Raw genomic sequence first — 23,902 nt, 5'->3', positions numbered from 1 at the left:
AAGGAAGACACATCGAACAATTCCTTTCTTAATCGTGGTACACTGCTCTGTGTTGGTGGGTATATTAGCTTCAGCATCAGCTCTACACATCCTCCATGTGTAGAGCTGATGCTGAAGGTGGAACATTTTCATGAGTACTGCATACAGGTCTGGAAACCTCGTTTTAGGAAGGATATGGATCCATTGGGACGGGTGCAAAGAAGGGCAGCGAGATTAATGAGGGGAACAAAAAAGGTACTTTTTCCAAGAAAGACCTCAGTTCCCGCAAATTGCAACATCTGTTAAGTAGGCACCTGCGAGATCTGATTGAGGTGTTTAAGACTTTGAATACATTAAGTAAGCTAAATGCTGATGGCATCCTTCCTCTTGGTGATAGACTCACATAAGGAGGCATAAATTTAAATTGAGGAAGGATGATTGCAGAATAGATGTGTGGAAATTTGCTTTCAGCAAGCAAGTAGTTGATTGTGCTTCCATTTGGTGTTATGGAAGTAGGTAGTTTGAATAAATTTAAGGAACTAGACAAATTATTAGAGAAGTTGGATAAGTGATGTGGGAAGTGTTTTTTCCCTTTTGACTGATGCTGTATAAGCTCCTTCTTGCATCATTTTCCACTACTAATGGCATTTTTTTCCTAGCTGCATTAGCATATATGCAAAGAGCGCCTATTGCCTTCGCCATGTCCGTCCGTTCGCATGTAATAACTCGACCTTCTAGTAGATAATTTTGATAGAAGTTGGTGTTTTCCTCTTTTTACAAAGATTTGTTGAGCCATCCCAAATTTCATTTAAATTGAATCAATAGAAATCTGTAAAACGAAATTTTCTCGATTCGCGCATAAAATTCGTTGTTTTTGCCTGCTTTTTTTTTTACGTTATAAACCATAAATTATTACTATTTGCTAACTCGCCTGTGCAATGTAAAACACTGCGTACGTTAGCTAACTTATTCATAATCGTTATATGTTACGTCTCCGTGGTGTGTGTGTGTCTCTCAAATCCGAGGGTTTCCATCAGTTAGACTTCTCTACAGATGCATCAGAGTAGATAAACTAATTGTATACACGCTGTGCATTTTAAGCCTATATCCGTGATAGAATACTCAGTCATAGTATAGCGCTCATCTTCTATCATTATAAGATGTCGCTGCTCCTATTAGGCTTAAAAGGAACTGGAACACCACACCCCAAGATATTTTCCATGCGTACATTGAGGTTAGGAAGGAGAGGGTAATATAATGTAAGGCGCATTTAGTGTGTGTGGGGAAAGTTACTCAATGGAGTATTAAGTACCTGGAAGAGACGTCTACTTCGTTAGATCGCTATTCATTTGCCGATTCTGCAGCCTGTTAAGAGTAGTACACTAGACTTGGGTTACTCCAGCGGAAACGGAAGTTGTGTCGAGTGAGGAAGAAAGATTAAAGGTGACGACAGCGCGCTTGGGTTTTATTTAATTTCTAAACTCCTCGGACGCCATTACTGAGCATGCAAAAGGTCAAATGTGTATATTCAACTATAGAATGTAGGCGTTGTAACTTCTAACTGTTGAAAGAATTGAGCGAGCGATTCCACTTTGCTCTTTTTTTTTTTCTTCTTTTTTTTTATTTATGAAAGAAAATAGAACAGAGATTCCTCCATTTGGGAAAAGCAAAAAGAAAGAAAAAAGAAATAAGAAAAGAAAAATTTGGTTGCAAATGTATTACAACCAAAGGAATCATATAGTTTCTTTGAGTTATACTGAACAAGTGGAACAGCAGAAAGAAACAACGCTAGTGTTCATTTCTTTTGTTTAAAAAGTGAGAGAATATTCAGTAGTTCATATTTTTATTTGGTGAGTTATTAATTTTATTTTTCATATATGCGTACAAAATTTAATTGTTAATCATATGTACGTAGTTTTTGCTAATTTTTGCACTAACCCATCCTGTGATAAGATGATGTCATCCTACCATTGAAACAGCTTTCAGAGCGGCATTACTTTCTTTTAAATAAATATTTATATTTATTTGTGGAGGGAGACATAATGCTGTTGATTTCAAAATAGTAGTACTAGGCAACTCGTTGAAAAGGTGGAGTTTATTCCCGTTTAAAAAGTTGATTTAAATGTAAAATAAGGTTTATATTGAATAGTTGTTGTTGGGTTTTAGGAGCATCGGCGACTGAGACCACGTTGCTGTAAATTGCGTGTGTTCTGAGGTCCACTTTCTGTTTGCTGAACGAAAAACCCGAGTTTCCGGGAGAAAAAACCATGTTATCCTCGCGTGAGACCGACTAACTCAGCCAAGATGTGAAAAAGACCCATAAAAATTCCTCCCGTCATCGACGGGATTTGAACTCAGGTCTTTTCCACCCGGTGTGGGGAGGACGGCGATCCTACCAACTGTGTTATCACGACGGTAGGTTTATATTGACACCAACCAGAAACTACAGAAGTAGATTTAGCACTTTTTAAAGAAATTGTACACAAATGTATAATTTACATTGTACTAGCATTTTTATTTTGAAAAATATTTCAGTCCTCAAAGTAATGGTCATTGCAAATTCCATGAAAGTTACTACCTCCTTTTTTCATATCTCTCTGTTGTAGTAATCCAGAAAAATTTGTCCCCTTAACATCTTTATGCTAATAATTTCGACAGATTCTCGTAAAAAATATGTTCAAAAACTCAGATATGTGCTTAAAAAGTTCTGATCACCCTCAGTTTTCAAATTTCGTAAGCTAATGACCGAAAACCAAGACATGTAGTTGGTTTAATAATCTTTTCTCTAATTTTCCATCTATTTTGTCTATTTATTCTTTTTATTTTTTATAGACCATTGGAGAGATTTCTAGTGCATTCGGGAGGTTTCTACAATATTCGAGAATGTTCCGGAACGTTCTAGAATATTGTTACGTGCTGAAGAAAGGTCGGGATGTTTCTGGAAGGTTCTAGGGCTTTCGACGGAGTTCTCTAGAAGCATTGCGAGCCTTCTAGAAACTTCTCTACCGGTATATATACACAAGTGGGTTCCACACCAAGCAAGCATTTTCGTATTTCAAAAAGTGTATACGTTTCAGAGAGCGAATGGTGAACAAACAGAATTTTCCTGTTTGAGGCAAAGGTTTTCTCGAATCAGTGAGGCCAAGATAAAAGAAGGAATTTTTGTGGGTCCTCAAATCAAACTGCTATTCCAAGATGAGGAATTCGCTAAAAAATTAAATGCTACAGAAATAAGAGCATGGAAGGTATTCGAAAACGTCTGCCGGAACTTTTTAGGCAATGAGAAATCGTGAAATTGTGGATGAGCTAATTTTAGCGTACAGAGAGTTTGGATGTAACATATCGTTAAACTTCATTTCCTACATTTCCATTTAGACTTTAGACTTTTTTCTTGAAAACTTAGGCGCGGGGTCCGATGAACGCGGTGAAAGGTTTCACCAAAATATTTCTCAAATGGAAAAAAGATACCAGGGAAAATGGAGTCTAAATATGTTGGCAGATTACTGTTGGAATTTCGTACGCGAGACACCAATGTAGGATTATAAAAGGCAAAACACGACAAAATAAGTATTTTGTTATCAGGTAAACATTTTTGTAAGTAGAATAAGATTAATAGACCCATTATATACCGTATGTAACATTTTCTTAAAATATATGAAATCTTTTTTACTAGAAACTTAGTTTTTGACTTTAATCCCTTATCCCTTAAAATTTGGTGTGTTACACCAGTATGGTTGCCCTAATTGGATTCAGCAACGTCAAATCTACAAGAATCACCTTGAATTTTTTTGCTGACCAGACCTTATTCGTGATTGTAGCCCCACTTATGAATACTAGTTAAGCAAATGTTAACATTATGTTACTAGATTTCTCTGAAGTGTGTGTCAAACTACGTATGTCAAAACCACGACGACATTCTTCTGGGACATCCTGTACATTGTTCTTTCATTCGGTTTCGGTTATTGTCTTTATGAAACGCACTGTGGATAATAAGTGAACGCTACTATATAGAAACTTATCTCAAATCTTCATAATGGAACTTAAACACGTTTTTCATGTTAAAATTATAATGTTATCCATTAATTTCTATTACTATACTAGAGAATGGTGTTTCGTAGCACGAGATAACTACTAACATGTATAAAAATACAAAACGAAGAATGTGAGTTGTATCCGTGATAGTACCAAAAAATTTCACTTTGACAGACTTGTCATCAAATAAGTTCCAGAGAAAAAGGTTACTTCTCAGAAAAGATGTCCACAGTACGTTTTACTCGGATTGCGTGACATCAGAACATTTGTACAGAAAACTAAATTCCTTGTGCGGAAAATAAATCGAGAGAATGTACAAAATCTGATTATTTCTGTAGAATCAAAAGAGTTACAAAGAAATATTGGATGAGCTAGCAGAAATGGAGTATATTGTATGGAAATTTCTGTCCAAATGGCTAACGTAACCGTTTATCAAAGTGAAGAAATTTTCAAATGTTTATACGTCCTCATATCGTTAGCGCGCAATAAACTTGAGTGTGGCTTTTGAATTTGTGACAAAATCAACGGTTCAAAAATATTTAAACTCGAGAAAGACTGTTCTTATTTATGTAAAATATTTTTATATTAAAAAAGGAATTTTTCAAACTATTTAAATTATTGATCACTAAATCAAAAGTCTCAACCAGAAATCGAATTTATGATATTAACCAGAATTTATTGAATTAATTTTTCAATACTAAATTAAGTAATTGAAGCGTTGCACAAATGGCTGATAATGAATAAAACTAATTTCCACTGTAATGAGTAAAACAGTTTTAAGCGTGTTTATGTTACTCCCAATATATGTGACAACTCCAGATGTCGGCCCTGTTTTTATCCTTTTTTTTTTTTTTTAATTATTCCCTGATTCCTTCAACAAAAAATTGAACGAAGTGATATAAATGAGAGATATAAATAAAAAAGCATGTTACGTGGAAGTTATTTTACTGATTAACCACGCAATGTTAAACTGGAACCATAATCATGACATTTGTATTAATGGTATCTTTAATTTGGTAATAAAATATTGTAGAAAATTAGACTTTATTGAAAGATATTTGAGAATGCACGCGGATAAATGTTAGACCTTAGAACTTTAGTTGTAAGTTTAGTATTTAAAAAAAATACATATTATTCTTTTTTTTTTTATCTATAGTATTCGTTTTCATAAACTTCATAGATTTATATTAAATCTGTTTTTAATATAATTATTTTTTAATTATTTTTATAATTAATAAAAATCTATTCCTGATGTATACTTGATATAGTGTTGGTTGTTGAAAACATAAACCAGACCGCTAATATTTGCAAAAAACGTAAGATTCAGTATATTTTTTTGTTAAAAGTTTATCGAACACATGCAAATATTAAACACCATTTCCTATTGTTCTGACATTGGGATACCGATTAATATGCTCGAATTTGTAATCGTCAATGATCAGCATAACATTTTTTTTGAAAGCGAAACATAAACTGTAGTGACATTTCATCTAAGTTCGAGCACCCACCCCCATACTAATGCCCACAGTTAGAATGATTCTATAGACTTAAATACGTGAAACTAACACTTATCTAAGAGTTACATTCTATTTCCTAATAATTTGTCAAGTGAGTGTACATGTGCATGAAATTTTAAGAATGTTTTAAATATTTTGTACATTTTATTTTTTGTTATTTTTATTTTTTATCTATTAAATAAATAAAATATATTTTTGTATTTTTACTTTATGTAATTAGAACCTATAATCTCGCCCCTAATCAGTAAGACATGCTAGGGTGTTAATTATACAACTAAGTTGATCGTAATTGAAATATTAGACAAAAATGAAATGTTTATTTTGTATCTGGCTATTTTAGAAACAGCAGAGTAAAATTCTCATAACCCGGCATATGACGCATTTTTGACGTAACATGAACACCCCATCCATATCCAGCAGAAATGTTAACGGGAATTCAGCAACACAAACTAATCGAAATCCTCTTAAACTCAGCGATGTCATTAGTGATGTCATTTTAATTATGACGTCACTTAGTCCTTGTCGACGCGCAATTATTTCTTACAAGGTCACGTAAACCGGACTGTATCTGGCAGCACTTGGCCATCTTGATAAATGTTTGTGTGAAATATTTATCAAGATGGAATATTTGAACAGCGACTGGATGTGTGCCTGAAACGCATCTTGCATCTGTTCATTAGAATTCTGCAGCGTCTGCATTATACAATAAAAACATCTGCACAAAGCCGGCCTTATTTTATTGTTTTCCAGAACTTTGGATCTTATCTAGTAGAAATTCTTATTCTCTCTCTCTCTCTCTCTCTCTCTCTCTCTCTCTCTCTCTCTCTCTCTCTCTCTCTCTCTCAATCTTTGACCCTCTATCTGTCTTTGACTCTTTTGCTCTGTGTTCACCTCTGATTCTCTCTCTTCGTCTTTAATTGTCTCTTCCTTTAATTTTTAACTCTTTATTTCTGCATTTGATTCACTTTCTATTTCTATCATTGATTCTCTTCCCATGTATCTCTATCTTCGATTCTGTCCATCTCTTTCCGTCGGTCTCTTCTCTGATTCTCTCTTTGATTTTTACCTTATTTCCACAATTGATTCTTTTCTCCAATCTCGATATTTCGTTCACTTTCTCTTTATTTTTTTTTATCTTTCTTTCTATCTTTGCTTTTCTTTTTCTCTCTCTCTTGCCCTGATTCTGTCTTGCTTTAATTTCTCCCTCTGTCCTCTGTACTACATTTTTCTATTTATCTCGATCGTTGATACTCTTTCTCAATATCTCTACCTTTTATTCTCTTGCTACACACTTTAATGCACTTTCTCATTCTCTGATTCTCTCATTCGATACTCATTTCTCATTCGATACTACATTTCATTTTCCATCTCTGATTCTCTATCTTTGCCTTCTGTTCTCTTTCCCTTTACGTCAGTATTTATCTCTCCATATCTTTTTATGTCAACTGCAAACACGAAATGCATTAGAACCTAAAGTACTTAGTACCGTGCGTGGGTTGAGCGTTGAGGATATGAAAGAAGATACTTGTTAACATTAGATTTGAATTTCTGTAGATTGTAATTTTTAGGAAATACGTGTGAAGGGAGATTGTTACAGAAAACAAAGCTGGAGGAATAAATGAAGAAGAAGAAAGGTTGGTTCTGTGAGTTGGAGGTTTGACAATAAAATGATGCTGACTGGTTGCGGGTCGTATTTAGACTAGTTTGGAAGAAAGAGGAGGGGTAGGAGAAATTATAGAAAACAATTCAGAAAAACAGTGGCCGTGGAAATATCTATAGAAGCAGAATGGAGAGATTTTGCAAGAGATTTTGCATTAATTAACCTGATTGTCCTCTTTTGAATAGATTTTAGAAGCCTAAGAAAGATTAAGAGGCCTAAGAGGTACCGCCCAAGATCTAGGAGGAATATTTCATGATTAGGCAAATTTGAAATTTGTACAGAGTGAGTGGCTGTTTAGAAGAAAATTAACGCCAAGAGCAAAAGAAAAACCCCCAGTTTTTTAGACGAAGAGAAAGCAATATTTGTGATCTGCTTATGCCAAGGATTAAAAAGTCAGAGTAATTCTAATAGAGATATGTGATCTCGTCTAAAAATCTGAGTGTCATTGAAGCATTGAGTGTCATAAGCATAGGAGCAGAAGAATAATTTTGCAAGATATAAGACAGGGCTAAGCTTTAGAATAATAAAATTAACTAAGTTATGACTGGAGAATTATCTGTAAGCATTTAAGGAATTGGTAGTGGATATTCGAGAATTTGAAGCTGTTTGTGCAGAGCTAGGTTTCTCAAATTGGAAGGTGGAGTACAATCTGTTATCATCAGCAAAACTATGGATAGGATTTTCAGTCAGCGGAAGAAGGTCATTAATATACAACAGGAAAATAGTGGGAGAAAGAACTGAATCTTGGGAAAAACACAAGCGTTAGTGGGAAAAAAATATAGAACCGTCTACCATCACACAGCAGCTGTTTGGAAGAAAATAAATGCTAAGAGCGAAAGAGAAAACCCATTTTTATATGTAGAGAAAGCAACATTTGTGATGTGCTTATGCCAAGACATCAGAAGTCAGGGTAATCCCTAACAGAGATATGTGATCTCGTCTAGAAATCTGAGTGTCATCGAAGATAAGCATAAGAGCAGAAAAAACTTTTTACGAGATATGAGACAGGAATGAGTTTTAGAAGGATTAAAATCAACTAAGTTTCTTTACCCCACTGCAGAATTATCTGGAGATCGGCATTTAGGAATTGGTAGTGGATATTCCAGAAGTTGAAGCTGTTTGTGCCGGATAGGGTTTCCTCAAACTACACGGTGGAATGCATGTAATGTGCTATCGTAAGCAAAACTATGGATAGGATTTCCGGTCAGTGGAAGAAGGTCATTAATATACAAGAGGAAAAGAATGGGGGAAAGAACTGAACCTTGGGGGACACCAGCATTAATGGAGAAATTAGAAGACAGAGAACCGTCTACCATCAACCGCAGTCAGCTGTTAGAGAGAAAACTGGATACCCAATTACATAAAATAGTTGGCAAACCGTAAGATGGAAGCTTATTTAGGAGACTTTTATGCCAAACACAATCAAAAGCCTTTGAATTGTCAAGAGCAACTATTTGAGTTTCACCAAACTTTTCTATTGTATTTGTCCATAGATGGATAATATAAACCAGTATATCACTAGTGGATCGACTCTGACAGAATCCATACAGGCGATCATTGATCAGGTAGAAGGTTTCTAGATAATTTAGGAGCTGTCGGTTAATAGATTTTTCCATTACTTTAGAAAGAGTAGAAGTAAGTGTAGTGGGACAATAATTGTATGGGACGATTTGTCACCCTTTTTTTAGGAACTAGTTGGATATGAGTAAATTTCTACGGAGAAGGGGAAACATCAGTGGAATAAGAGAGTGTAAAAAGGCGACATACAACAGGAGTAAGCTCAGGATCAAAGTTTCTGATTCAGATTGAAAACAAGTGGAGAAATATCATCAGGACCTAGCGCTTTCTTCGCATCAAGGCTGATCAAAATTCTTCTGACTTCCTTTTGACGGAAGCCCACAGGAAGCATTAAATGGAGTCTACTGGGAATGTGGTAGGAAGTAGTTTACCTCGATCATGAATGCGATAGTTAAAAGGATAGTAGGATGTTAGTAGGTCGGGTTTATCTGTAGCTGATGTGGCAATAGAGCAATCAGATTTGAACCGAGTTTCAGCCAGTAGCTTTCGCAAGAGACCAGAATGCTCGACTACCGTTTGTACAAGAAGTAAGTTGCTACTCTTATCCTTTTCAAAATCTGGTTTGAACTGATTAATAACTGCATTACAATTGTTGCGAGCTTTGGTGTAGGCAGAAATGAACGTGGAGATTCGGATTTAAGCGAATTGCGATATTTGAAATTCTTATCTTGAACAGCCTTAGCACATTTATTGGAAAACGGAGGTTTAGATAAAGGACGAGATTTTAAGGTGGAGTGTGGAATAAAGGATTGCATCCTTATAAGAATAAATTCAGTGGCACCACTTCAATAAACATTGAAATCAGAAGATTTAAAACAGTAATCCTACCGAGGAAAATAAGAAGCGAAATCTAACAGGTTATCCCATTTTGCATTCTTGTAATGCCAAACAACACGAGAAACTGAGAACGGCCACGAGAGAAAGGCTCCATTGGAGAAGAAGTTGGACTGGAGAAAGTCAAGTTTCAAAGAAAGGTAGTCAAAAGACCTCCAAGAGATTAGTAGAGTTGGGAGAACGATATCGGCAACAGATTAATTTGACAGAATGGAGTAGAGGGATTTTAAGCCAGAGAAAATCGAAAAGAAGAGATTACAAATTTCAAAGTCTCCGGCAATGAATATCATAGCGGACATATACACAAGTACCACCTTTAAAGTGATAGGAATCATGCAGCAAATAATTAGGACAACTGAGATGAGCAGTGGTTTAATCAACTGATAATTGAGATTAACTCAGAAAAAATTAGTCGTGCTTGGCAAACTGCAAGTGGAAATGGACATCATTGAGATTGGAACTGACAGCACTTAAATTTGAGAAATGAACGAGGAAGTGTTTGGGAGATTTATATCTTTTCGCAGATAAGTTTGTTCTGTTAGCTTGACTATTCATGATGTATTCAGTAGTAAGAAAAAATGAGGAGGACATGTTGTATGAAGTAATGAAATTTTTGGATATGGCGTACTCACGGCAAGATTATACCTAGTTCCTTGACATAACGTGGCCTCTACAATATACCCCTTATACACATTACTCGGACTCCCTCCAGTCACTATCTGGTAGAGTAGAGGCAGCGAGATTATATACTAGCTGATCCGGAAGCCTCATAGAGACTTGCCATTACAAACAAACAAATTATTTATTAGCGTCACCCGTAATTGATTACATCGACCCATGTGTTTTTGGGTCTGTAAATTGCATGCGTTCTCTGGTCGATTTGCCTGCTTTGCTGGATGAAGAACTCCAGTTTCTGGGGGAAAACCTTGCTATCTCCGCCTGAGACCGACTAACTCAGCCACTGAGTGAAAAAAGACCAAAGAAGTTCCTCGCGTCATCGACGGGATTCGAACCCAGACCTTTTCCACCCGTTGTGGTAGGACGGTGACAATACCATTGTGCTACCGCGCAGACAGACACTAATAGGTCAGTCCGGCTGATTATCTAGTGGCCTGCCTGCGACACCGTTTTAGAGCTGTATCTTAATGTAAGGAAGATTGTATCTTGCTACGATGCTCATCATAACTTAAAAATCAATCAATCATACTGCATGATGGAAGAGACGGGATGTTGCCGAAGCTTTGATCTTGAGACAGATATGAGTTTCGCCACTTCACGCCTCTAATAAGCAAAATGGTGATATTGCACCGGTTAATGAGAGTCATCTACCACCTAGTATTGTCTTGTAACTCAGAGAGACGGCATTCCTCTGTGTGGTATGGACGCCACACCTCCATCCCTGCTTACGATGTTTAAACTTAGGTGGTCACTTCCAGTATACAAGGTGCCGTATTTCAGGACTTGCACTCGGAGGTTATACCCAGTGTTACTAACAGTCACCATCCTGAAAGTGCAAGCAGAAGATTCTCTTCTCTGTATCTTTTTTTTTTATTTGTCTCGCTCTTTGATACTCTTTCGCAATCTCCATCTTTAATACGCTTTCTTAATCTGTAGCTTTGATTCTCTTGCTACCTATCTTTAATGTCGTTTCTCCTTTGATTCTCCATGTCATTCTTCATCTCTCTGATTGATTCTCTCCTTCTGCCTTCTATCCTCTTTCTCTTTATGACGGTATTTAATTTCTCTCTCTCTCTGTATCTTTTCTATCTAGTTATCTCGATCTTTGATACTCTTTTTTCAGTTTCCATCTTTGATTTTCTTGCTACCTATGTTTAATGCCGTCTCTCTTTTGATTCTCCATCTCTAATTCGCTCTTTCTGTCTTCCATTCTCCTTTTCTTTATGTAAATATTTGGCTCTCTGTCTCTTTTCTAATCCTCACTTTTATTTTTACTCTTTCTTTTTCCACTTTTGATTTTCTCTCTCTCTCTCTCTCTCTCTCTCTCTCTCTCTCTGTACTTGTATCTCCCTTTATTTGTACTGTATATTTATGCTTTCTTTCTTCCTCTTCATACGAGGACACACGCATGCACGCGCGCGCACACACTCTGTGTGAGTGTGTACATAAAACATTCAGGAACGTACATTATTTATACGTTTGCAGAAAGTTTCATATATTAGATATAACGCATGTGGTAAAGTTAAAACAACACACTGTGTTTTTATGTACACGAAAACTTCTACAAATATGCTATTTAGCTTGAATTTCCAACATCTTTTGTCTCATAGCTCTAACATGTACCACGAGTAGCGAACTATGTAGGTTTGCATAATATATAACTACATTGGGGGCGTGGATAAATCAACTTGAATGTGTCTCACAGAATGTTTGCGCAAATAGCACTCCATCAGATCTTATACGGTTTAACAATGATACACTCAGAGAACCTGCCAGAGTGTTACCTAGAAAGAAAATTATAATTCCATAATACCAGCTCGTATAATTCCTACACGTACTGGCCAAAATAATTGATGTATGCTGTATTCGCTGGTTTTTTCCAGGTTACTTCCAGTAAACGAAAGATGTTATACATTACTAAAAAGTAAAATAAATTTAACTAAAATTTAAAAACAACAGTTTTCGTTTTTGGAATGCTGTAATTCAGAGAAAATTACAGCATTCCACTTTTTATCAGCATTGATATCAAACACTAAGCTTTAATATTGCTCAGCATAAAACACACGTAACCCGCACGCACCTAGTATAATGGAGGTGATCCCCCAGACAGCGCATTATTAGGCACTTCATTTGGTACCAATAACAGCTCATTATGGTAAAAACTGACATATGCAAGTAAATGTCAAAAAATTTTTGGCAACAAAAAAAATTCATGACACAACTCACGTGATTTAAAACGATATGAAATAAATGGTGTTCTTATTTTGTAGCATATTTTAAATAAAATGCAGGCTATATTTTTCATTCTTCATGAAGTATTTATTGGATCCAAAAAAAGATGGACTGTTCTTGTCAGTTGTCGCTTATCTGTTCTGGTCCCTGAAACTGTCACAGACATTCTTTCATGCATGTCAAGCTGCGCTTGCTACCTGGAAGTCTAAAACGTTGATGGAACTGATATTCAGGTGGTACTCAGTCAAGTGGACCGAATGTCCGTGAAGTCTGGCCGTTCTGTGACAACCAAATCCTCTGCTTGCACCTTGACGATGGTGGGACTGTTAGTAACCCTGGATATAACACCCATGTGCAAGTCCTGAAATACGGCACCTAGTATAATCGATGGAATAACCCAGGTGCGAAACAACATGGCAGGTGCCGAGGTGTGACGTCCACACCACAGAGAGGAACGCCGTCTCTCTGCGTTACCAGGCAGTAATAGGTGGTACATGACATTTATCAAGTAGTGGAACCCATGTTTAGTCTCCAGAGAAAATATCCGGCAACCTCCCTCATCTCTTCCATCATGCATTATGATTGATGACTTTTGAGGTTATGATGGGCATCGTAATGAGATCCAATCTTCCTTACATTTCGAGAGCATAGCTCTAAAAGAGAGTTTTCAGGCCGGCTGCTAGATTATCTACCGGAACGAATCTATTGATAACTCTCTAGGAGGCTTTCGTAACAGCTAGTGTATAATCGCGTTGCCTCTACTCTGCCAACTAGTGACTGGAGTGAGTGCAGGTAGTGAATGTGCGAGGAGCATTGTTGAGGTCACGTTATGCCAAGGAGATGAGTATATTCATGCCGTGTTTATGCCATATCCAAAAACTTCATATCTGTGAAAAGATCTAACCCTTCCAAACACTTCCTCTTTCATTTCACAAATATAAGTGGTCTCAGGTCTAATCGCACTGTTGTCAGTTATCACTTACAGTCCGCCAAACCTCACCTACTTTTTTTGACAGTAATTTCGCTTACCATTCCCAGTGAAAAAAAGACCACAGGAGGCATTCGGTCAAAAGGATGTCAGAAGAATTTTAATCAACCTTGATGGGAAGAAAGCGCAGGTCCTGGTGTTATTTCTCCACTTGTTTTCAGAAACTGTGATCCTGAGCTTACTCCTGTTCTATGTCGCCTTTTTACGCTTTCTTATTCCCCTGGTGTTTCCCCTTCTGCTTGGAAATTTTCTCATATCCATCCAGTTTCTAAAAAGAGTAACAAATCCTTCCCATACAATTATCGTCCCATTTAATTTACTTCTACTCTTTCTAAAGTAATGGAGAAATCTATTAACCGTCAACTCCTAAACTAGCTAGAAACTTTCCGTCTGATCAATGATCGCCAGTGTGGATTACGTCAGTGTCCATCCATTGGTGATATTCTGGCTTATTTTACCCATCTATGGACAAATTCAGTGGAAACGTTTTGTGAAACCCACGCAGTTGCTCTTGACACTTCAAAGGCTTTTGATCGACATAAAGATCTCCCAAATCAGCTTCCATCTTATGGTTTGCCAACTATTTTTTGTAATTGGGAATCCAGTTTTCTCTCTAACAGCTCACTGCGGGTAATGGTAGACGGTTCTCTATCTTTTAACTTCTTGACTGATGCAGGTGTTCCCCACGATTCAGTTATTTCTCCCACTCTTTTCCTCTTGTATATTAATGACCTTCTTCCATTCACCGGAAATCTTATCCATAGTTTTGCTGATGATAGCACATTCCAGTTTGAGAAACTTTGCCCTGCACAAACAGCTTCAAGTTCTCGAATATCCCCTACCAATACCGCAAAAGCTATCTCCAGGTAATTCTCCAGTCGGGTAAGGAAATGTAGTTATTTTTAATCCTTCTAAAACTCAGTCCTGTATTATATCTTTTAAGAAGGTTTCTTCTCTGTTGGGATTACACTGACTTATGAACTCTCTTGGCATAAGCACATCACAAATGTTGCTTCCTCTGCATGTAAAAAATTTGGTACATTTCATTCTGCCTTCCAGTTTGAGAAACCTTGCCCTGCACAAACAGCTTCAAGTTCTCGAATATTCCCTACCAATACCCTAAAAGCTGATCTCCAGTGCGACAAGGAAACTTAGTTAATTTCAGTCCTTCTAAAACTCAGTCCTTTCTTATATCTTTCAAAAAGGTTTCTTCTCTATTGGGATTACCCTGTCTTATGATCTCTCTTGGCATAAGCACATCAAAAATGTTTCTTCCTCTGCATGTTAAAAATTTGGTTTTCTTTTTCGCTGTCAGCGTTACTTTTCTTTCAAACGGCTGCCCACTCAGTACAAAGTTGAAATGCACCCTCCCATGGAATATTGTTCCCACATCTGGGGCGGTGCCCCCAGAACCTTCTAGATCCATTCAAAGGAGGGCAGTTAGGATAATTAATGACCCATCTCTAACAAAGTCTCTCCACTCTCTGTCTCGTAGATGTTCTGTTTTACGGCATGCCTTTTCTGTAGATATTTCCATGGGCGCTATTCTTCTGAATTGACTTCCAAAATCCCCCTCCACTGTCTCTTCCAAACCGGTCCGAACACGTGCCACAACCAGTCAGCATCCTTTTACTGTCCAATCTCAAACTCACAGAACCAACTTTTCTCCTTCCTCCTTTATTCCTCCAACTTCCGTTTTCTGGAGCAACTTCCCTTTACGTATTTCCTGAAAATTGCAGTCTACAGAATTTCGAGTCTAACGTCCACAAGTATCTTCTTTTATCTTCTCAACCTTCAACCCATGCAAGGTACTAAGCACTATAGTTCTAATAACTCTCGTGCTTGGTGATTTCATAAAAAAACAAAAACAAACAATGAGATGTACACTACCCTTTCAATTTCGTGTTTTTCAAATGTGGCATCCAGTAGTGTTCGGACTCCATCACGTTTGAAAAAACACGATATGAACAAATTAATATGATCTAAACCTTTTCATCCCAATGACAACAGCGATCCGTACACTTTCGAAGAGTTTCTTATAACAGGAATTTGTGTACTTTCTCTTTCAATTCACTCACCAATTCAGCTGTACAAGAGGACTTAATTTAATCGTCTCCTCTTCCTCCTCTTCTACTGCACGAGACGCCTTCAGGATGAACTGAAGTTGTCTCGTTTTAATGATTTTATTTACTATTTTATGTAATTACCTGTTGAGTACTGTTAGGCTGTCACTGTTTTAAGTGTTTACTTGGGAAAAAATATGTTTGTTTCTTTAACTAATTTTGATTCGCTTAAATTATTTTTCTTTTTATTATATATGTTGTTTATTATGATTTTCATTTACTTTGTTATGCATTCACAAGTTTATGGCTGTATGACTGCTTTTCTTTTCTGGCCTATCTGACCGTTTGCATACACCACTATTTTGACCACATTCATCAGTTAATGTTGACGTTGCGAATTTTTAAACCTGTTCCTACTTTACATATGTCCTCTTCGCACCGTTCACTACTACATTGGGAGGGGTTCTCAGATTTTTTGGTAGGTTACTGTATATTGTGTATGCAACAAGTACGATGAAAAAAAAAATCTTTATCTCTTGAGAAGACAGTTCTGTCTGGTAGGGTGTAACCAGCTTGTTATGATGCCCAGCTCGCCAGTTCCTTGACTATTTGATTAGCGTGCAAACTCCAAGAGGGTGAGGCACTTGTAATGGAATACTCAAGCATTCCGATATGGAAAAAACACCTAATTATCATCAATGTTAAGTAGTTGATGGTCCACATGCGGGTGGTACTGATGGCATCAAGGATCTAGGCGAGAGAGCTAATGAGAAAGGTTCTTACTTGTGTTGTTACTATTTCAAGACCGCTTCGGATTACGATAGCCTTTCATCAATTAGTGACCCTCTGCTACCATCTTCGTAACGCGCAATTAGAACAGGTGTGGCATTGTTTACGCTACAGTTGTTGATGAAGATATTTAATGCTATTTGGACTCACTAGAGAGGTAGAATTGTTTTTGTCTCAACAGTTGTGCCAGAGTGATCCTCAAAGTGGAATGCACGCCGCCTGGTGAGGAAATTGGAATTTATATATATATATATATATATATATATATATATATATATATATATATATATATATATATATATATTGAATTTATAAGAAATTAAAGAGGCATATTAAAAGTTTAAAAGTATTATAATATGGTTTATGGACTAGGGACACTACATTTTTTGACAGAAGGAACCCAACGACTATAATGGATATATAAGTTAATTGAGAGGATGATAACAGAAAATGAGCTGTAAAACAGGAATTGGAACTACGGAAAAATATGGGAAAATAAAAATAAGTACTTATTGCTGAAGTAATATTTTGGCAATGGGAAATATCTCGTTGCCGGAATATTAACAGACTAATGGGATATACGTACTACTCTCCTGAGAGCCCTTGGATATTTTTCCGTCAGTTTCTGCGGTCTACCTCAACGTTCCCCGGATTTGTATCACCATTACGTTTCTATTTGGTCATTACGTTGCACTTTTTTTGCTATGGCACGATCAGATTGATTGGTAATATGGCATCCTATGATGACACCCCGTTTGAAGTCGCTGAGCTCAACGCCTCGACCCATCTACTGTATCTCGTTAGTCTGCTTACTTATACTGTGAACACAGTTTCTTTTATACCTAATCCTGATAAGTAGATGGCAGGTATGGTTCATATTCTCTATATACCCGGGATGTCGTGATACTTTTGGCAATATAGTGTGTATAAGGACTTTAGCCCATTAGACAGAATTGTGTTTCTTTCAAGTTATTTGTCGCTTGCTTATCAGTGACCTGGGTTATCTTTTATTGACGTAGATTTAAGAATCTATGCTAATAAGAACAGCTAGGTCGCAAGTCTCTATGGTTAAATAATTCTAAGATACTTCTGCTTGACTGAAAGTTGAAATTTTATATGCGGATGACTTCGATACCTGTTGAGGTATCAATTCCAATATTCGAGTGATTGAAGTGATTTTGACGAGATATTTAAAAGGAGTGTATCCGTAAAAGTACTATACGATTATAGGAGCGATGGTCAAAACTTTCTGAGAACAGGGTATATAAAATGTATTACTTAATTTATCGAATAGGTTATTTTGATAATTTAATGTCTTATAAAATTACATGAAAAAATTATATGTCAGTATCTTATACAGTTTCTAAAATGTAATTTTTTATGTCAGTAGGTCGAAGAAGAATGAATATGTAGCAAATCGAGCATCGTTCAGTAATAACTTTTTTAAAAAAAAAAAAAAAAAGGATAAAGAAATCCGTGGAAGAATGAGTAGTGTTTGGGGGAAGTATCATCTAGTTATGCTATTGTTGCAAGATGGTCGGAAGAGTTCAAAAGAGGACGGGAGGATGATCCACGGTCTAGTTGGCCAGCTGAAGATTGTTTCAGAATCTAAATTCAATTCTTAAACAACTGCCATCGTTGAAGAAAAAATTTTAGAAAACAGAAGAATTAAAATGCCAGAAATTTAAAACGTGCTCAGCACTTCACACGTTGAACAATGATCCAACCTTTCCCATTTTAACAATAATACATAAGTATTTGAGAATGTCCGAAGTTTGTGCAAGGCGAGTTCCCAGAAACCTTTCCGTACATGACAAACATCAGAGGGTGGAATCATCAAAAAAAAAAAAAAAAATTTAAGTAATTCTTGCTAATCCAGGTAGAATTATGATCCTGAATCCAGATTAGAAAACATGCAGTGGAAGCACAAGGGATTTCCAACTCCGAAAAAAATTTCGAACCCGCTCATCAGCTGGTGTATCGGCTTCAATTTTCTGGGGCACAGAATGATTGTTGTTAATTGATTACCTAAAACCATAATAACAAGGGAATATTATGCCAAAGTTAGCAGCTGCAATTTGGAAAAAAATTTTGAGAAAAATTTGGATCGTAGGATTTTGCTTTTCCATGAAAATTAACTTGTGCTCAAAACCCGGATTGCGCAGATTAAAATTCATGAATGTGGATTTAAACAACCCAACTACCCCTCCCCCATACAGCCAAAAGTCTCAGCTTCATGAAATTCGTTTTAAAGATGGTAAATTGTTAAAAGCGGCTGTGGAAAGCTGGTTTGATGCCCAACATGAAGAATGTTTTGGAGGATTAAACTCTTTGCAGATTAAATACAATAAGTGTATTGAAAAATTTAAAAAAAAAAACAAAAGCAATTTTGTATCTATGTCTTTTATACTCTGTTCTCAAAACTGACCATCCCTCGTATCAAATATACGTATGATTCCTAATGAACAAAGTTTTGACAAAGTTTCATCAATTTTTCATAATACTTCATTGTTTTGCATTGACCATTAATAGGTCAATCGATATGTTAATAAATATTGCTTTATATATTAATATTAATAAATTAATAAAATTCAAAGATCGGACATGACAGCAATCATTTGAGCATAGTAATTCAATTTGTATGTTATCAAAGTAAACTTTAGTTCATCTTATGTGAACCGTGTAAACAGATACAAAGATAACCGAATGCGCATTAAATGCCCCTATAAACATGCACTTGGAATTTTGCCAGGTATTCTAGGACCAAATGTGCTCTTCCAAAGATCCTAGAGGAGACGCGTAAATTTAAAAAAGGCGGAGACTCTCTTTTTAATTTTAAAGGAAATTTTCCATCCTCACTGTTTTATTGTTTGGATGGAATTAGCGCATGCGTATAACTGTTGGTTGTCCATTTATTTTTGAACAAAAATCAAGAAAATGGCATAAAGCAAGTACAGTATATTAGTAAAACAAACTACACAAACTTTAGCAGCTTAATCGGGCATATGCATTGCAATATATAGGGCGTTTCAAAAATATGTACAAATTTTTGGTACATATTCTAGGATCCAAAATAAGGGAAAAAAACTCATATAAACATGTGCCCGATTCTGAACGGTTACAGAATTATGGATATTGAATGGCTCTAGAGTTTTAGTGGCAAAAATAATAAAAAAATAAATACGAATAAGCAGACACATACCTTGTAAAATGTTTATTCTAGTGGTGAGCATAATCTAAAGATCATAATCGATTATTTCATTCGGTTGTTTCCATTATATCTTTTGATTATTTCATTCGATTATGCTCAGCACTAGTTTATTCATGCCAAATACGTTTCTGCTTTTTATTTATTTTATTACTGTTTTTATTATTTTTGCCAGTCAAAATACCATAAATGTTGTTTTAAATTTAAACAGTTATATCTCCGTAACCGTTCTATCTTTATGGTCTTATCTTTTACTATAAAACAGGAATGGTAAAACTTAGTAAAGCCGAGAGCTGCACAGAATAATCTTTAGTCATATTTATACGAGGGATATTCATTATAAATACTCGTATACTTGATATAAAAAAACTGTAGTTTTATCACACTCTCATAAATTTCTATATCTTATTTGCGCAATTGTAACTCAATACAGTGGAGCAGAAGAAGAGAAATTCATAGGAAAATATGAATGCTACGAAATTGGAGTTGAGCCATTGTCGAATTTTTGACAAAAGCAAGGAAAGAACCAAAAGTTATTGATGAATGCATGAAAGTTGTATATGGTGATTCTGCCCCTTAATACCAGATAAAATTTTAAGCAGCTTAAATGTGGGTCAAGAATCCATAGATGATCCTCCCTGAGAAAACCAACAGAAGTGACAATTCCCGAAATATGCAAAAAATGAAGACCTCATCATGCAAAATAGATATTGAAGTGTCTTTGATTGCCAGAGAATATAATATTTCTGAGGGATCAGTATTGACCATCCTCCACGAACAAGGTCAGTTCTAGTTGGTTTGCACCTCTTCAGAAAGAATGCAGAGCTCAAATTTGTGTGGAAAATTTACACATAAGTAATGCAGATACACAAGGGATTCTTACATCAGTTGGAACTGATGATGAAACATGGATTTAACACCGAGATCCCAAAACAAAACAGGAGTTCATGCAATAGAAACCATGGTTCACCACCGCCCAAAAATTTCAGAACTGAACTCTCCGCCGGGAAGATCACGGCCACCATTTTTTTTTTTTTATATGGAAGTAATCCTTTTCATAGACTACATGCCACATAATAAAACACTCATTGAAGAGATGCCTATGTTTCAGTTCTCAAAAATTTAAGGGGAGGAGGCCATAAAGTAACAGAGAAGTGTGGAATTGACACGAGATCTTGTTTCTTCATGCTAATACTCCTGTACACGTCCCATAAAGCAATTGCGGATTCCGGGAGTTAAACCACCAACCGTACAGTCCAAGCTTGGCCCCCAATGATTATTACATCTTCAGAAATCTAAAGAAATACCTGCGTGTGCAACGATTTTCAAATGATGACAATCTGAAGAAGTTGTAAATGGCTATTTCAGAGCCCAGAACAAAGGCTTCTTTAATGATTTGCCAAATTTACTGTTCTATCAAATATGGGAAAAAAGGAAACTCGTACTTGTACTGAGTTTTTGAGTGACCCAATACATTTGATAAACATCTTGCAAATTGTGAATAAATTCCGTAGATTTCCTTATTGTACACTAAAACTGAAAAAAGATATATGGACAGAGACAGAAAAAATAAAATAAAAGTAACCTGTTTCACCAACTAATAAAATATAGTCGATCGTTGCCCTAGTTTTCCATCTCAAGAGCTTATTGTCCACGTAAATTATCCATGCTAAACTGCAACAGTAGAGGCGTAGGGATTTTATGTATAGAGAGAAATGTATTTTTAAATCGAATAAAAGTTGCATATACATTTTCAAATCCAGTAATTTCAAAATCATGATTGATAGCTTCGTTTAACGTGCAGAGTAATTAAATAAAAGTATTATAGTAAAAAATACTTTGATATATAGCTTTAAAAGAAGAGAAAAAGTAGAAAATCGTTAGCAATTATCAATTCTCCTATCAAAGTTAATTGCAGACGTAATGGCTGTGCATTCTCTTAGCCTGCGTTTAAGTCTTTTTAAACTAAAAGGAGTGTTTTTGCTGTTTTTTTAATGAGGTAAAGTATGATTGTCTATATACACTGCCCTACGAAAAGTCATTGGGAACTTGTAATTGTGAACAAACTGTGTATTTGTTCAAAGAAGTTAATATCATGTAAGCCCGCATGTGGGCGTAATGACGGCTTCAATGCGTCGTGGCAGTTTTTTTTACTGTTTGGTCTTGTTTTCTACCAGAAAAATACTCCTTTAAAAGTATTCGTGAGCTCCACCAACGAAGAGGGCCCTCTTGCCTTGCTGTGTTCTTCGTTCGTCATCATGTATTTTCATTTTAATTGAGGTTGGGGCTTTGTGTTGATCACTGCAACATTCAGATGTTATTCTCTTCAAACGAGGCCCTCGCGAGTAGCACATTGATTATAATTTCCGTTTTTCCACATTGGGTGAAAAAGGTCTGAGTGTGAATGTCAATGACGCAAGGAATTGTTTTGGCCTTTATTCGTAACGTGGCTCTGTTAGTCGGAAACGAGGGTTGCATGGATTTTTTCTTTAGAAAACTAGGGGTTTTTATTCTAGGAAAACAAGCAAATCAACCGGACAATACATGCAATTACAAACACAATATACTTACACTTTATGGCCTTATTCAAATTGAGGAAAGACAGTTGTAGAATAGATGTGCGGAAGTTTGCCTTTAGCCAGCGGGTAGTTGATTGCTGGAACAGACTTATCTGTTGTTGTGTAACTTGATAGCTTAAATAAATTTAAGGCTGAACTAGATAAACATTTGGAGTGACCGGATGGGCTAAATGGGAAGGGTTTTTTTTTTTTTTTGGCTGATGCTGTATAAACTTGCTTTCTTTCATCATATGCCTCAACTAATGCTATTTGCATATCCTCAAACGATGCACAATCCTTTTTTTGTGGTATGTAGGTTGGCGTGTTGGAAGGTATAAAGGGCCCTCGTGTGTAGCACAGTTGATAGAATCGCCGTCCTCCCCGTTCCGGGTGGAAAAGACCTGAGTTCGAATCCCGTCGATGATGTGAGGAATTTTTACGGGTCGTTTTCACAACGTGACTTAATTAGTCGATATCAGGCAAAGGTTGAATGGTTTTTTCTCCCGGAAACTCGTGTTTTCCTTCCAGCAAAACAGAAAAATCGACCACAGAACACACGCAATTTACAAAAAAAAAAAAAAAAAAAAAAAAACAAAAAAAAACCCAAACTATTATATTTAGGCCACCCGAATAATTAAATTCATCTGCCGTGCTGTGTTTTACGTCTGTTAATTGCGTGTGTTCTATGGTCGATTTGTCAGTTTTCTGGACGAAAAATCTGTTTCTGGGGGGAAACCTTGCTATCTACGCCTGAGACCGACTAACTCAGCCAAGGAGTGAAAAAAGCCCATTAAAGTTCCTCGCGTCATCGACAGTATTCGAACCCGGGCCTTTTCCACTCGGTGTGGGGAGGACATGCAATTTACAAACAGTATACTGTACATGGATTAATATGGCTTTAGTCTCTGATGCTCCTAAAAACTCTATAGAACAATAACAAGGTGCAGGGGCCGCTTCATAAAACTCACAAGGTAGGACGCACAATTCATGGTTCATACACTGTGATCATTGGATCTGGTCCAGACCATGCAAAACGCCTCCTGCTCTCAGCTGTGAAGTTGGACAACAAACTCAGATATTTTGTGTTCTCCTTCATAGTTAGACGCGTCCATCAAACTAGAAGGGCAATAATGTGGGTCGTTTAACCACAGGATCTATTTCTATTGATCCACAGTCCAGGTTCCTTGTTCCTTGAATTATACCGGTTAATGATGTCCAGTTTTAATGAATGAAATTCTTGTTGAATACAGCTCTTCCATAAAAATTTCATGTTATGCAGCTTCTCTAAGTTTCATGAACAGACTTACAGATTTTCCTGTGGCCGCCTTTTGTAGTCCCAAAATCAGATTCTCTGAATGGTGAGATGAGGTAACTAGTTACCTCAAGGTGGTAAGCTCCTGTTAGTATTTTACCCCCATCTTTTCATTTGTTAAGCTCAGTGTCACCTCTGGAATTACATTTCTTCAGCAAGTTGCAAGTTTTTTACGTGGAATGTTTAATTCCGGGCAGTAGTATGCACACTCATTTTCCCGGGCAATAGCACGCACAGGCATATATCTAATTTTCGTCTGAAACTCTATTAGCTCTTTCCGCGCGAAATGAAATCGGCATAATCGCTGATCGCCTTATAGGCCAAAATATTTTCATTTTCAGTTGTCTGCATTTTAGTCGCACACAGTTTCTTGCAGTCAGGGGGATTTCTTATGATCTTTTGTAGAATACTATAGCGCCTTTTCTAGCCCAATTCTGTTCCTGGTATCTCCCATTGAGTCCATGGTTTTTATAT

This window comes from Mastigoproctus giganteus, chromosome 10 (assembly GCF_048544385.1).
Source record: "Mastigoproctus giganteus isolate SK-2022 chromosome 10, ASM4854438v1, whole genome shotgun sequence".
In the NCBI taxonomy this organism is placed as follows: Eukaryota; Metazoa; Arthropoda; class Arachnida; order Uropygi; family Thelyphonidae; genus Mastigoproctus; species Mastigoproctus giganteus.
Note: the sequence above shows the minus strand (reverse complement) of the source record.